Genomic DNA, 9,273 nt, shown 5'->3' with positions numbered 1-9,273 from the left:
CCTTCCTGCCTTCCTGCCTTCCTGCCTTCCTGCCTTCCTGCCTTCCTTTCTTTCTTCTTCCTTCTGTTTGTTTTGAGACAAGTACCAAGGAGTTTCTGGTAGCTGTAAATAGAACGAGGGGAGCAAAATTTTGCATGTAGCTGGTTTTTCAGTATTTTATTTTCTTTAAGTTGGAGTGGTACTGAAGAGAAACATATTTGCATAGTATGAATGTCAATGCAGATTCTCTCAGTCCTAGGAGAAGCTGTACTGGAAAATCAGATCCTTAGAAGTCAGGCAGGTTATGAGCACCAAGTAATGTAATGAATGGTTCTTTCCCCCAGCTCTTTGCAACTGATGTTTCCACATTCATAATTAGTCCTAATCCTGGGCCTTGTCACCATGAAACTTCCTAGGTAACATAGAAGCGAGGTCATATATTAGAGAGTGGAGGTCTGTGACACCAGACACTGCCAGTCTCTTTACCGTGGCTTTGGGCACAAAGAACAAGAAGACAAAGTCATCTGTAGGCAGTTGGGACATGTAAATATTCATGTCATCTTTCTCTGCTACAGATAGCCATGGCCCATAAAGTTCTTTCTGATACAGACATCAGGCATCTCCACTCTCTTTGGAACATGTGAATATTATCGTGTTGATATCCTCTGATACAAAGGGTGTGATTGATGATCTGTATTCTTACCAATGTTGTGACGTCCTCTGAAGTACTTGATGGTCTATAGCCCCTTTTATGAAGAGCTTGGTGAGTGATGACATCATTGTGATTTAAGTGGAAGGTATTTTCCTTGCTTTGACAGGGCTGAGAGAGCCTGTAATAAGAATCTCCCAGTTTATGATCTGAAGACCAGCATATAGACAAAAGGTGAAGAGTACGATATACCTGAGGACATAATAAAAAGTTGATAGCTGTGCTTCTAAGACTGATATACTCCAGAGCTTCTCAGTCAGTGTGATTATTTCCATACTTACTGGTCAGGTCAGTAGCCCTCTTTAGAAATAGCTTGGTCAGCATCTGATAATATTCTTTTGGTGTAGATAACAGTAGTTTCCCTTGCCTAAACTTTGGCCTTTTGTTTTCTGAGTTCTAACTTATAAAACTAACTTTATCATTTCCCCACTTTTAACATTTTTGACTTACTATTTACTTTATGTGTTCAAATGTTTTATCTGCAGGTATGTATGTGTACCGGGTGCATGCCTGGTGCCCTAAGAGTTCAGAAGAGGGTGGCAGGTATCCTGGAGTTATGGATGGCTGTTAGCCACCATGTTGATACTAGGAACCAAACCTAGATCTTCTATAAGAGCATCAAGGGCTCTTAACCACTAAGACATCCCTTTACCACTCTTTCTGTCTCTTATCGCCTGGACCTAGAAGAGATCTTCAGTCTGCTTGTTAATAGAATCATTAGGGTCAGAGCCTGGGCCCTGGCATCTCTAACAGGCCAGTGATGGCCAATAAGTAGTGAAAAAAACAAGAGTGGGAGGCAGAAAAAAAAAGGAAATTTATTCACTATGCCCACAAAGAAAGATGAAGAAAAAAAGCAACCCCCCCACCCCCAGCAGTTCCATCTTTGGGGTCCTGACATGAAGTTTAGGTGTAATGGAAGGGAAAAAGGTAAGCAAAACTAAGTAGTCCTGGTCAAATTTAGTCCTGCCTGTCCCTGGCCCATCATCTTCTGAGGTGCAGATACTTGCAAGGTCTGACAAGGGAGAATGTGTGCAGTCTCTGTCCTCCTCTGGCCGGTACCAGGCTTCAGCCTTTTCTTACTCCCAAAATGAGATTTCTGGGGAAACTCCAATTCTTGAGAACCATTGTTTCAACAGCCTGACAAACAAAGGAATGGTCACTAGTGTTTCTTTAGAGTATCTTCATTCTTGCCAGGATGGTTACATGCTTGTCCTGACATCCGGGAAATACTCATTCTCTCTAATTTCTTTCTTTCCCCCATGCAGGAATAGGCAGGCATCCAAAGACCTGGTCGTTTTCTTTACTTCTACATCTAAAAAGTGTAACACAATCTCTCCTGATAGGTGTAGAGCTCTCCAGCTTGCTTGGCCTGTTTATTTTTTCTAACTACAAAGACATCCTGGAGCTCTCTCCTGGGTCCATTTTTTAATTCTTTTATTAACAAGACCAAGACATGAAAAAGGGACCTTGACTTCAGTGACAAAAAATGTAGTGTGTGTACCCAGTCATTGTAGCTGTTGATTTCCAAAGGACAGAAACTCAGGAACTCAGCACTTGATCAATGATGAAGTGTAAACAAACATTTTTCTTGTAATATGACCTGTGTAGAAGTTAATTGTGCATCTATTTTTCTCAAATAAAAATTTTAAAACTTTCTGAGGATAATTGAAGGGGGAGGAGATGATAGAGAGATGATTCAGCATTTAAGAGTGAAGTCTGTTCTCGGAGACTAGATGGGTTCTGAGCACTCGTAGGAAACACAAGAATAGTTCCAGGGGGATCAGTTTCTGCAACTTCTCTGGCACTGGAACTAATATACACACCTCACCCAAATACGCAAACACATAATTAAAAATTAAACTAAAACACATTTTTAAGATACCCAACATCATTTGGGATGTTCAATTTGAACACAAAACTACATAGTGATTTAAAAATACAAAACCAATTAACCAACAAAGAAACAAAAAAAGAGAAAAAACAACCACACAAAACCAAAACAAAATAAGAAAATTTTACCAGTATCTTTTCGGGGCTGAGATTAGAGATGCAGTGTGGAGAATTCCTGCTTTGCTTTTGACCCAAAATGAAACTGCTGTTAGGTAGCTAGCTAGTTGGGCATTGTCAGGCTTAGGGGACCATTGAAGTCATGGTTAATTTAGAATTCACCTCCAGTTTCCTTGGTAAAGCTAGAAAAGTAAACATCAGCTTTGCTACTCCTGGGAATTTAAAATCGCCTATGAAATGGTGGAGGCTTCAGGGTGTTGAGGCAGCTATTTCTTCTTGGTCAAAATGAGATAGCTCTGGCCTTGGGTGGAGAGGTGACATTCTGCTCTGCTTCAAAGATTAGATCATCACTTGCTATTCTCTCTTCCCGGAACAGTTAATCCAGGTGGGCTGTCAAGGAGACAGGAGCGACAGTTGATCCCTTAAACAGTGTATGTGTCTTTTCCAGACACGCACTCCCACTCAGTATCATCCCTTAGGGAGCTTCTCCCTTGGAAACACTGTTGAACTTTCTCCTTTCCTCCTTCTTCCTCCTCCTCCTTCCTCCTCCTCCTTCTTCCTCCTCCTTCTTCCTCCTCCTTCTTCCTCCTCCTTCTTCCTCCTACTTCTTCCTCCTCCTTCCTCCTCCTCCTTCTTACTCTTCCTCCTCCTCCTCCTTTTTCAGATATTGGTAAAGTCCAAACATGTTTTTCCAGACCCCATGGGTCTCACACCACACCCTACCTACCTCCCCTAGCATGGCTGCTTGGTGACCTCCAATGCAAAAAGGGGATAGCTTTTTCTCTTCCTCTTCCTTTTCCTCTTCCTCATCTCCCTCCTATAAACCTATCAACAGATATTGAGGTTTCAACTTGCCTACCCCGTTGTTTTGGGGGTGTTCTTGTTTGTTTATTTTGTTTTTAAGCCACAGAAACTAAGAACTTAAAAAAGAATTCACAATTTTCTTGGTAATATTTTTAGTAGCTGTCCTGGCTAGATTGAGTCATGGCTTGTGAGGTTCGGGGGAAGTTTAAAGACTATTGGGGCCATTTGCTACTTTGAATCTGTGTTGCTGGTCAGCTGGGTGGGGCTGAAGAAATCGCTGGGATTAACAAGATACCAGAAACACTGAGTGAAACCTTTGCTTTACCAAGACAATTGATGCTGGTTAGTTGGAAGTAAGAAATTAGGTGAAATTGAGACCAGCACCATTGAGATGAGACCTACTGGGAAGTGTTTCAGCACACTGAAACACAGAAGCTACGCTCCAGAGTTAGTCCAGGTTTTCTCCAATGTTGGCAGCTGATTCTGGTAGTCACCAGGTAGTACTGGTTTTGAAAGCATAAAAGGCTTGTGGAAGGACTCTGCAGCTTGGCACTTGGTGGCTGGGCTGGAGTCCTAGAAGAGAGCCCAGGAGAAGTAACGGGTGACAGTATAGTCCAGTTGCAGCAGAAGACCCCAATGTTTTGGAAGCAGTATTACTAAGGGGTGACTGGGAAGAACAGCAGCAGCCCTGGTGTGCAAAGCCTACAAGACAAGCTGTGTGTGGGATGCCAAGTCCTTTGGACGAGCCCAGAAGACCTTACGTGACACAAGTCTCAGAAGCCTGGCACTGAGCTTTACACTATTGTACTTTGGTTTTGCTCTGATCTGATTGTGACTGTGCCTGATACTTTCTTCTTGGAATAAGAAAGAATTGAACTTATTTTTATTTTATAGGAGCACACATACTTGATAAGACTTTAGATTTAAAAAACCAAGAGAATAAATGAACTTTTAAATTGTTTGAATTTGTAGAGACTACTTAACTTTTATGCTTTGTATTGTCATATTTATTAAGATCTTGGGGGATGTTAAAAAAAAAGAAAGGAAATTATTGTTAAATAGTGTTGTATTGGTGTGTCAGACTCATAGTGGGTCAAGTGACTGGGCTATCTTGTTATCAATTTGCCACAAGCTAGAGTCATCTGAGAAGAGGGACTCTCAACGGGGAAAAACGTGTCCTTAAGATCTGACTGTAGGCAAGCCCATAAGGCATTTTCTTAATTAGTGATCGATGGAGTAGGCCCAGCCCACTGCAGGTAGGAGACACTCCTGGGCTGGTGGTCCTGGGTTCTATAAAACAAACAAACTTTGCAAGCCGTGATCCAGACAGTAAGCAGCACTCCTCCGTGGCCTCTGCATCAGATCCTGCCTCCAGGTTCTTGTCTTGCTTGAGTTCTTGCCCTGACTGCCTTCAATGAGTGACCATAGTGTGTAAGTGTAAGCAGAACAAACCCTTTTCTCTCCCAGTTACTTTTGTCATGGTGTTTCATCAAAGCAACCCTAAGACTTAGAAACCCTAAGACTGTAGCCATTGCTGGTGCTTCTTGGGATTGCCTGGACTGAGAAAGTTTCACCCTTATGAGAGATGAATTTGGTTGTCTTCTAGTTTACACGTCTTTTTTTCTATGGTGTTCTGTACATTCACCTAAGAGAAGCCTCCAACTTCTAGCATAGGGTCCTTCTATTTTTGGCAGCTGCCTGGTAAAGTTCCCAGACAAGAAGGGACTCGGATAATTTTTGGAGTAGCGCCCCTTCTCTCATCAAAAGGCTATCCACCCCATTTCCATAAATCCTGGGAGAGTCCACACAAAGTCCAGCCTGCCACAATTATAATAGTAATTTGCCTAAATTGCACCTTCGGTATCTTGTGGTTCCTCTAAATTTACAAGGGTATTGGAGTGTATTTTCTTTCGAGGCCTCTGATCGCAGGGCAGCACCTGGCCTGCCTCCACCTTGACTCTCTCCGCCCTCGGTCGGCGCCTCTGGAGAGCAGGAAGCCCCCCGCCCACATGTGTCTCCAGCTGCTCTTGGGACCGGCTTCTGCTGCGCGCGAGCTGCGGGGCGGCGCGAGCTGACGTCACCGCGGCGGAGCCTCGGGCGCGTGTGCGGGGCGGGCAGACGCTCTTGGCGGGGCGAGCGTGTGCAGGTCGGCGTGAGTCTGGGCGGCGCGGCTGCTGCTCCGCCCGGGACAGCGAGGTGAGCGGAGTGCGGGAAGCCCCGGGAGTGAGCTAGGCGCCGCGTGGGCGGGCGGGCGGGCGGCCCTGCAGGTCGCGGCGTGGCGGCGAGGGGACCTCTGGGTCTGGGTTGTGAAAGTGAGGAGGAATCAGGGACTGACAGTTCAGTCATTTCTCCAGAAACTTGCGCGGTGCGTTGACAGCGGGAGAATAAAGTCCAACCCTATTTGCTCCGAGTGTTCGGAAAGGATAAGTGATCTTGAATGGATAGATTAAACTGGCTGAACGAGAGGCAGCACCACAGTGGACAAGAAGTTTTCAAGGGGACTGAACAGCCTGTTCTTAACACCCCACCCCACCCCCGGGCCTAAAGTTTGTCTAATTTTAAGTGTATTGTTGCTTATTAGGCTCTCTTTCGAACGTTCCTGTGGAGAGTTGAATCTTACTTTTATTGTTATTTTTTGCCTTTGCCTTTACATTTTGTTCTTTGACAATTGCATGTGTGGATGAAATGCATTCTGATTACTTTTTTCCGTTTTCTACTTTATTTATCTATTTATTCGTTCATTTATTTATTAATTTCTGAGTGTGTGTGGGTCTTTCTATGACTCCCAGGCTGGCTAAGAACTCGAGCTCAAACAATTCTCTTGTCTCAGACATTCCAGCACTGGGACTATTCTGGGGCACTGTCACACCAAGCTATTGAGTTTTAATAATTAACTTTAAAAATTGACTTGCTTATTACTAAAATAATACTGAAAAGGTTTCTGTGGATAGTTGAGTCTTACTTTTATCGTTACTTTTTGCCTTTGCCTTACAGTCATTTCCCATTTGCTGGGAAGTCTATTTGAGCTCATAATTCGTTTACTTATATAAAGACAAATGAAGTGTTTAGGGCATCATTCAAAGGTGGTAGTATACCAGTTATTTAAAATAGTTGTGCGTGGATATGGGTTGACTAAGATTATTTCTCCTGCTCCAGTGATGGTTAACCTCAGTGGTATGTGCATGTTCTCAGGAAGGGTGAATGCAGCCTTGGTGAGATCAGAGACTCTGTGGAAGCTGGGTTAATGTCTAGATTTGTATTGATCCTGGGGGAAGAGGCTAGAAATTAAGGTCAGAGAACATCTGGTAACTAACCTATCCTAAATCCTGCCGGGTAGAGTAGGTTTCTAGAAAGTATTATCTTTTGTGACTGCCCTCTGAAGGCATTCCAGGTGACCATTCTTCGAAGAAAGAGGAAGACTCCCAGAGGCCCTATGACTCTTTAACTGTCCTTACTCAGGAAACTGGCCTGGTTCCTCGCCCATCATTATACTGGAGAAAAGAAGGCATGGGAAGTAAGGGACAGCTGTTATTTTAATAGAAGAAGAAACATTTCACTTGGCATGAATCATTCCATTAGCTTGGCTTACATCTTCGTAATCCTGGAATGATTACAAGGAATGATAACCTTAGTGTGCAAGTGTGTTTTATAGCCACTCATGCTCACACGCAAGCTAACAGGCACGCAGTTTAGCCACGTGCTGGTAGGGAAGGAAATCTAGAGTTCCCAGAAGAAAAGGACTATGAACTTGTGTCAGTGATCGCCGAGTCTGTCTGTCTCTTCTTTGTAATCTTCCTGTCTCCTCCCATTCTTTCCCTTCATCCTCTCCCTTCTCTCCCCTCTGCCTTACCCGTGTGTATTGAGGGAGAGCAGAAGACAGGCTCAGGTGTCCTTTCTCAGGCCATCCATTTTTATCCCCTTGTTTTCCCAGAGGATTTCACACTATAGTCTGGAGCTCACCAAGTAGGCTTTGTGGCTTATCAGCTAGCCACAGGGACTTGCCTGTCTGCCTCAGTAGCGTTCAGATAACAACTCAGGCCTTAATGTTTGCAAGGACTCTACTGACTGAGCTATCTCCTTGATGCATGAATGTATATTTTCTATATATCCTGCACATCCTGAGAGTTGCTCACTATAAAGGCATGCCAGAAGGAGATTAGAACGTATGTGCTGATAGGAAAATGCAGATTGAACTTGAGTATATAAACTATAGCATTCCTTTTCTACCATTTAATAAGTCATTTCACATCTATGTGACAGTTTCTTCTTGAGATCAGGGAACAAGGAATTTGTTAACACGATCCATATTTTATTGAAGAAACCCTAAATGGTTTCCTGTATGGTTCATTTGAAGTTTCAGGAAAGTAGTATGTTGGGCTGTGAACATTTAGTATTGTCACTGGAAGTGCTAAAAGATTTAGTTGTTCAATCTTTTGTACTGTGTATTAAACAAATTGGAGTCATGACCTAAAAAACATTTAAAGTGCTAAGGAGCCAAATCTAGGAGGTCAGTAGCTCATATCCTCTCTTGGCAAGTTAAGTTCATAGTTGTGAGGTGCAAAGAAGATAACATATTGTTTGGAAAATATAACATATCATATTTATCTGTAAGTAACAGTGTATAAAATACTATATTAAATATAATTTAAAATTGTAGTCAATATGAAACTATTGATAGACTTTTATAATAATTGAAATCTGCTGTACATCTTACATTATTTACGTCATATCTTAGTTCATACTGTCCACATTTCAGGTCATGTGGAGCTGGTGGGTCCTGCTCTAGATAATACAGCTCTAGGGGCAGTTAATTGGTACACAGATAGAAGTTAATTTAAGCTGGATTTTTATGGTCAAATATATTGTAGATATAACCTCTTGCCTTTTAGTAACTACAATTTTGTTATTAAAATTATGATTAATGAACACAGAAAGAATACAATAGCAGGAAGAGTAGAAATTGAGGAGATAAGAGTTCTCCATTATTTCAGGGTGTGCCTATAGTGGTAGAGGAATCTAAGAGACTCTGGTCTTACCTTTGCACCCTGTGATCTCTCGTTGTAATCTCTCTGACCCTTTGCTCCTTTCCGGTAACATGGAGATAATGTTACTGTGGCACAATACAAAATATATTTGATCTTTGCCTCATCCCAGTTAGAGATCCCCCCCAATCCTTAGTATTTTCTGAGATTTTGTGTCTTTTGTTATTCTTAAATATGGTTAGTTTTCAGAGATTCATCACAGAATTACACTTTCAGTCAGCCCCAACCAGAGTGCCTAGTTTGTTCACAGTCTAGTTTATGTGAGTGAAGTGACCTAGGGTGGGTCTCCTTGGTAGCCTTAGGATGGGCATGGTCTCAGAAAGGCCTAATGATGAGAGACTTAAGACTTAGCTCACCTCTGGACCTATGAAACAGGAGAAAGAAGGCTGGTGGTTCAGCTCTATAAAACTTGTTAATCAGTAATACCTGAACAGAGAGATTCACTTGTCTGATAAATGCCTTGGCACTCAGAAAGGGGACCATCTCTCAGCTCTGCAGGATAAAAGCTAAAAGCTATCTTGCTGAGGACCCTATCTGACGTCTCTGTGAGTAGATATTTTTCTTGTCATTCATCCCTGTCATTTACAACAACTGTGTTTTTGTTTTATTTTGTGCTTTTGATATAGGGTCTAACTGTGTAGCTGTTGTTGGCCTGGAACTTGCTATGTTGACCAGGGGCTAGCCTTGAACTGTTACACATTACCATGCTTGGCTATCGATGTCCTTTAGCTC

The 9,273-nt window shown here is 42.6% G+C and overlaps 1 protein-coding gene across 3 annotated transcripts in view; it reads left to right on the top strand.

The window, feature by feature from the left end:
* The window catches only part of Abcg2 (ATP binding cassette subfamily G member 2 (Junior blood group)), a 101,862-nt gene that overhangs the window by 40,047 nt on the left and 52,542 nt on the right, over positions 1-9,273 (top strand). Inside the window, exon 1 of one of the 3 annotated variants that reach the window (XM_028789399.1) lies at positions 5,619-5,695. The exons of 1 other annotated variant lie outside the window; for it this stretch is intronic. The gene's annotated coding sequence lies outside the window, so the exon portion shown is untranslated. Of the gene's footprint in view, positions 1-5,618; positions 5,696-9,007; positions 9,087-9,273 lie in introns of those variants that run through there. One more of the 3 variants, XM_028789400.1, reaches the window with a different exon arrangement.

Source organism: Grammomys surdaster, unplaced genomic scaffold (assembly GCF_004785775.1).
Source record: "Grammomys surdaster isolate TR1022 unplaced genomic scaffold, NIH_TR_1.0 125832, whole genome shotgun sequence".
NCBI classification, from domain to species: Eukaryota; Metazoa; Chordata; class Mammalia; order Rodentia; family Muridae; genus Grammomys; species Grammomys surdaster.
This window is presented reverse-complemented; position numbering and strand designations above follow the sequence as displayed.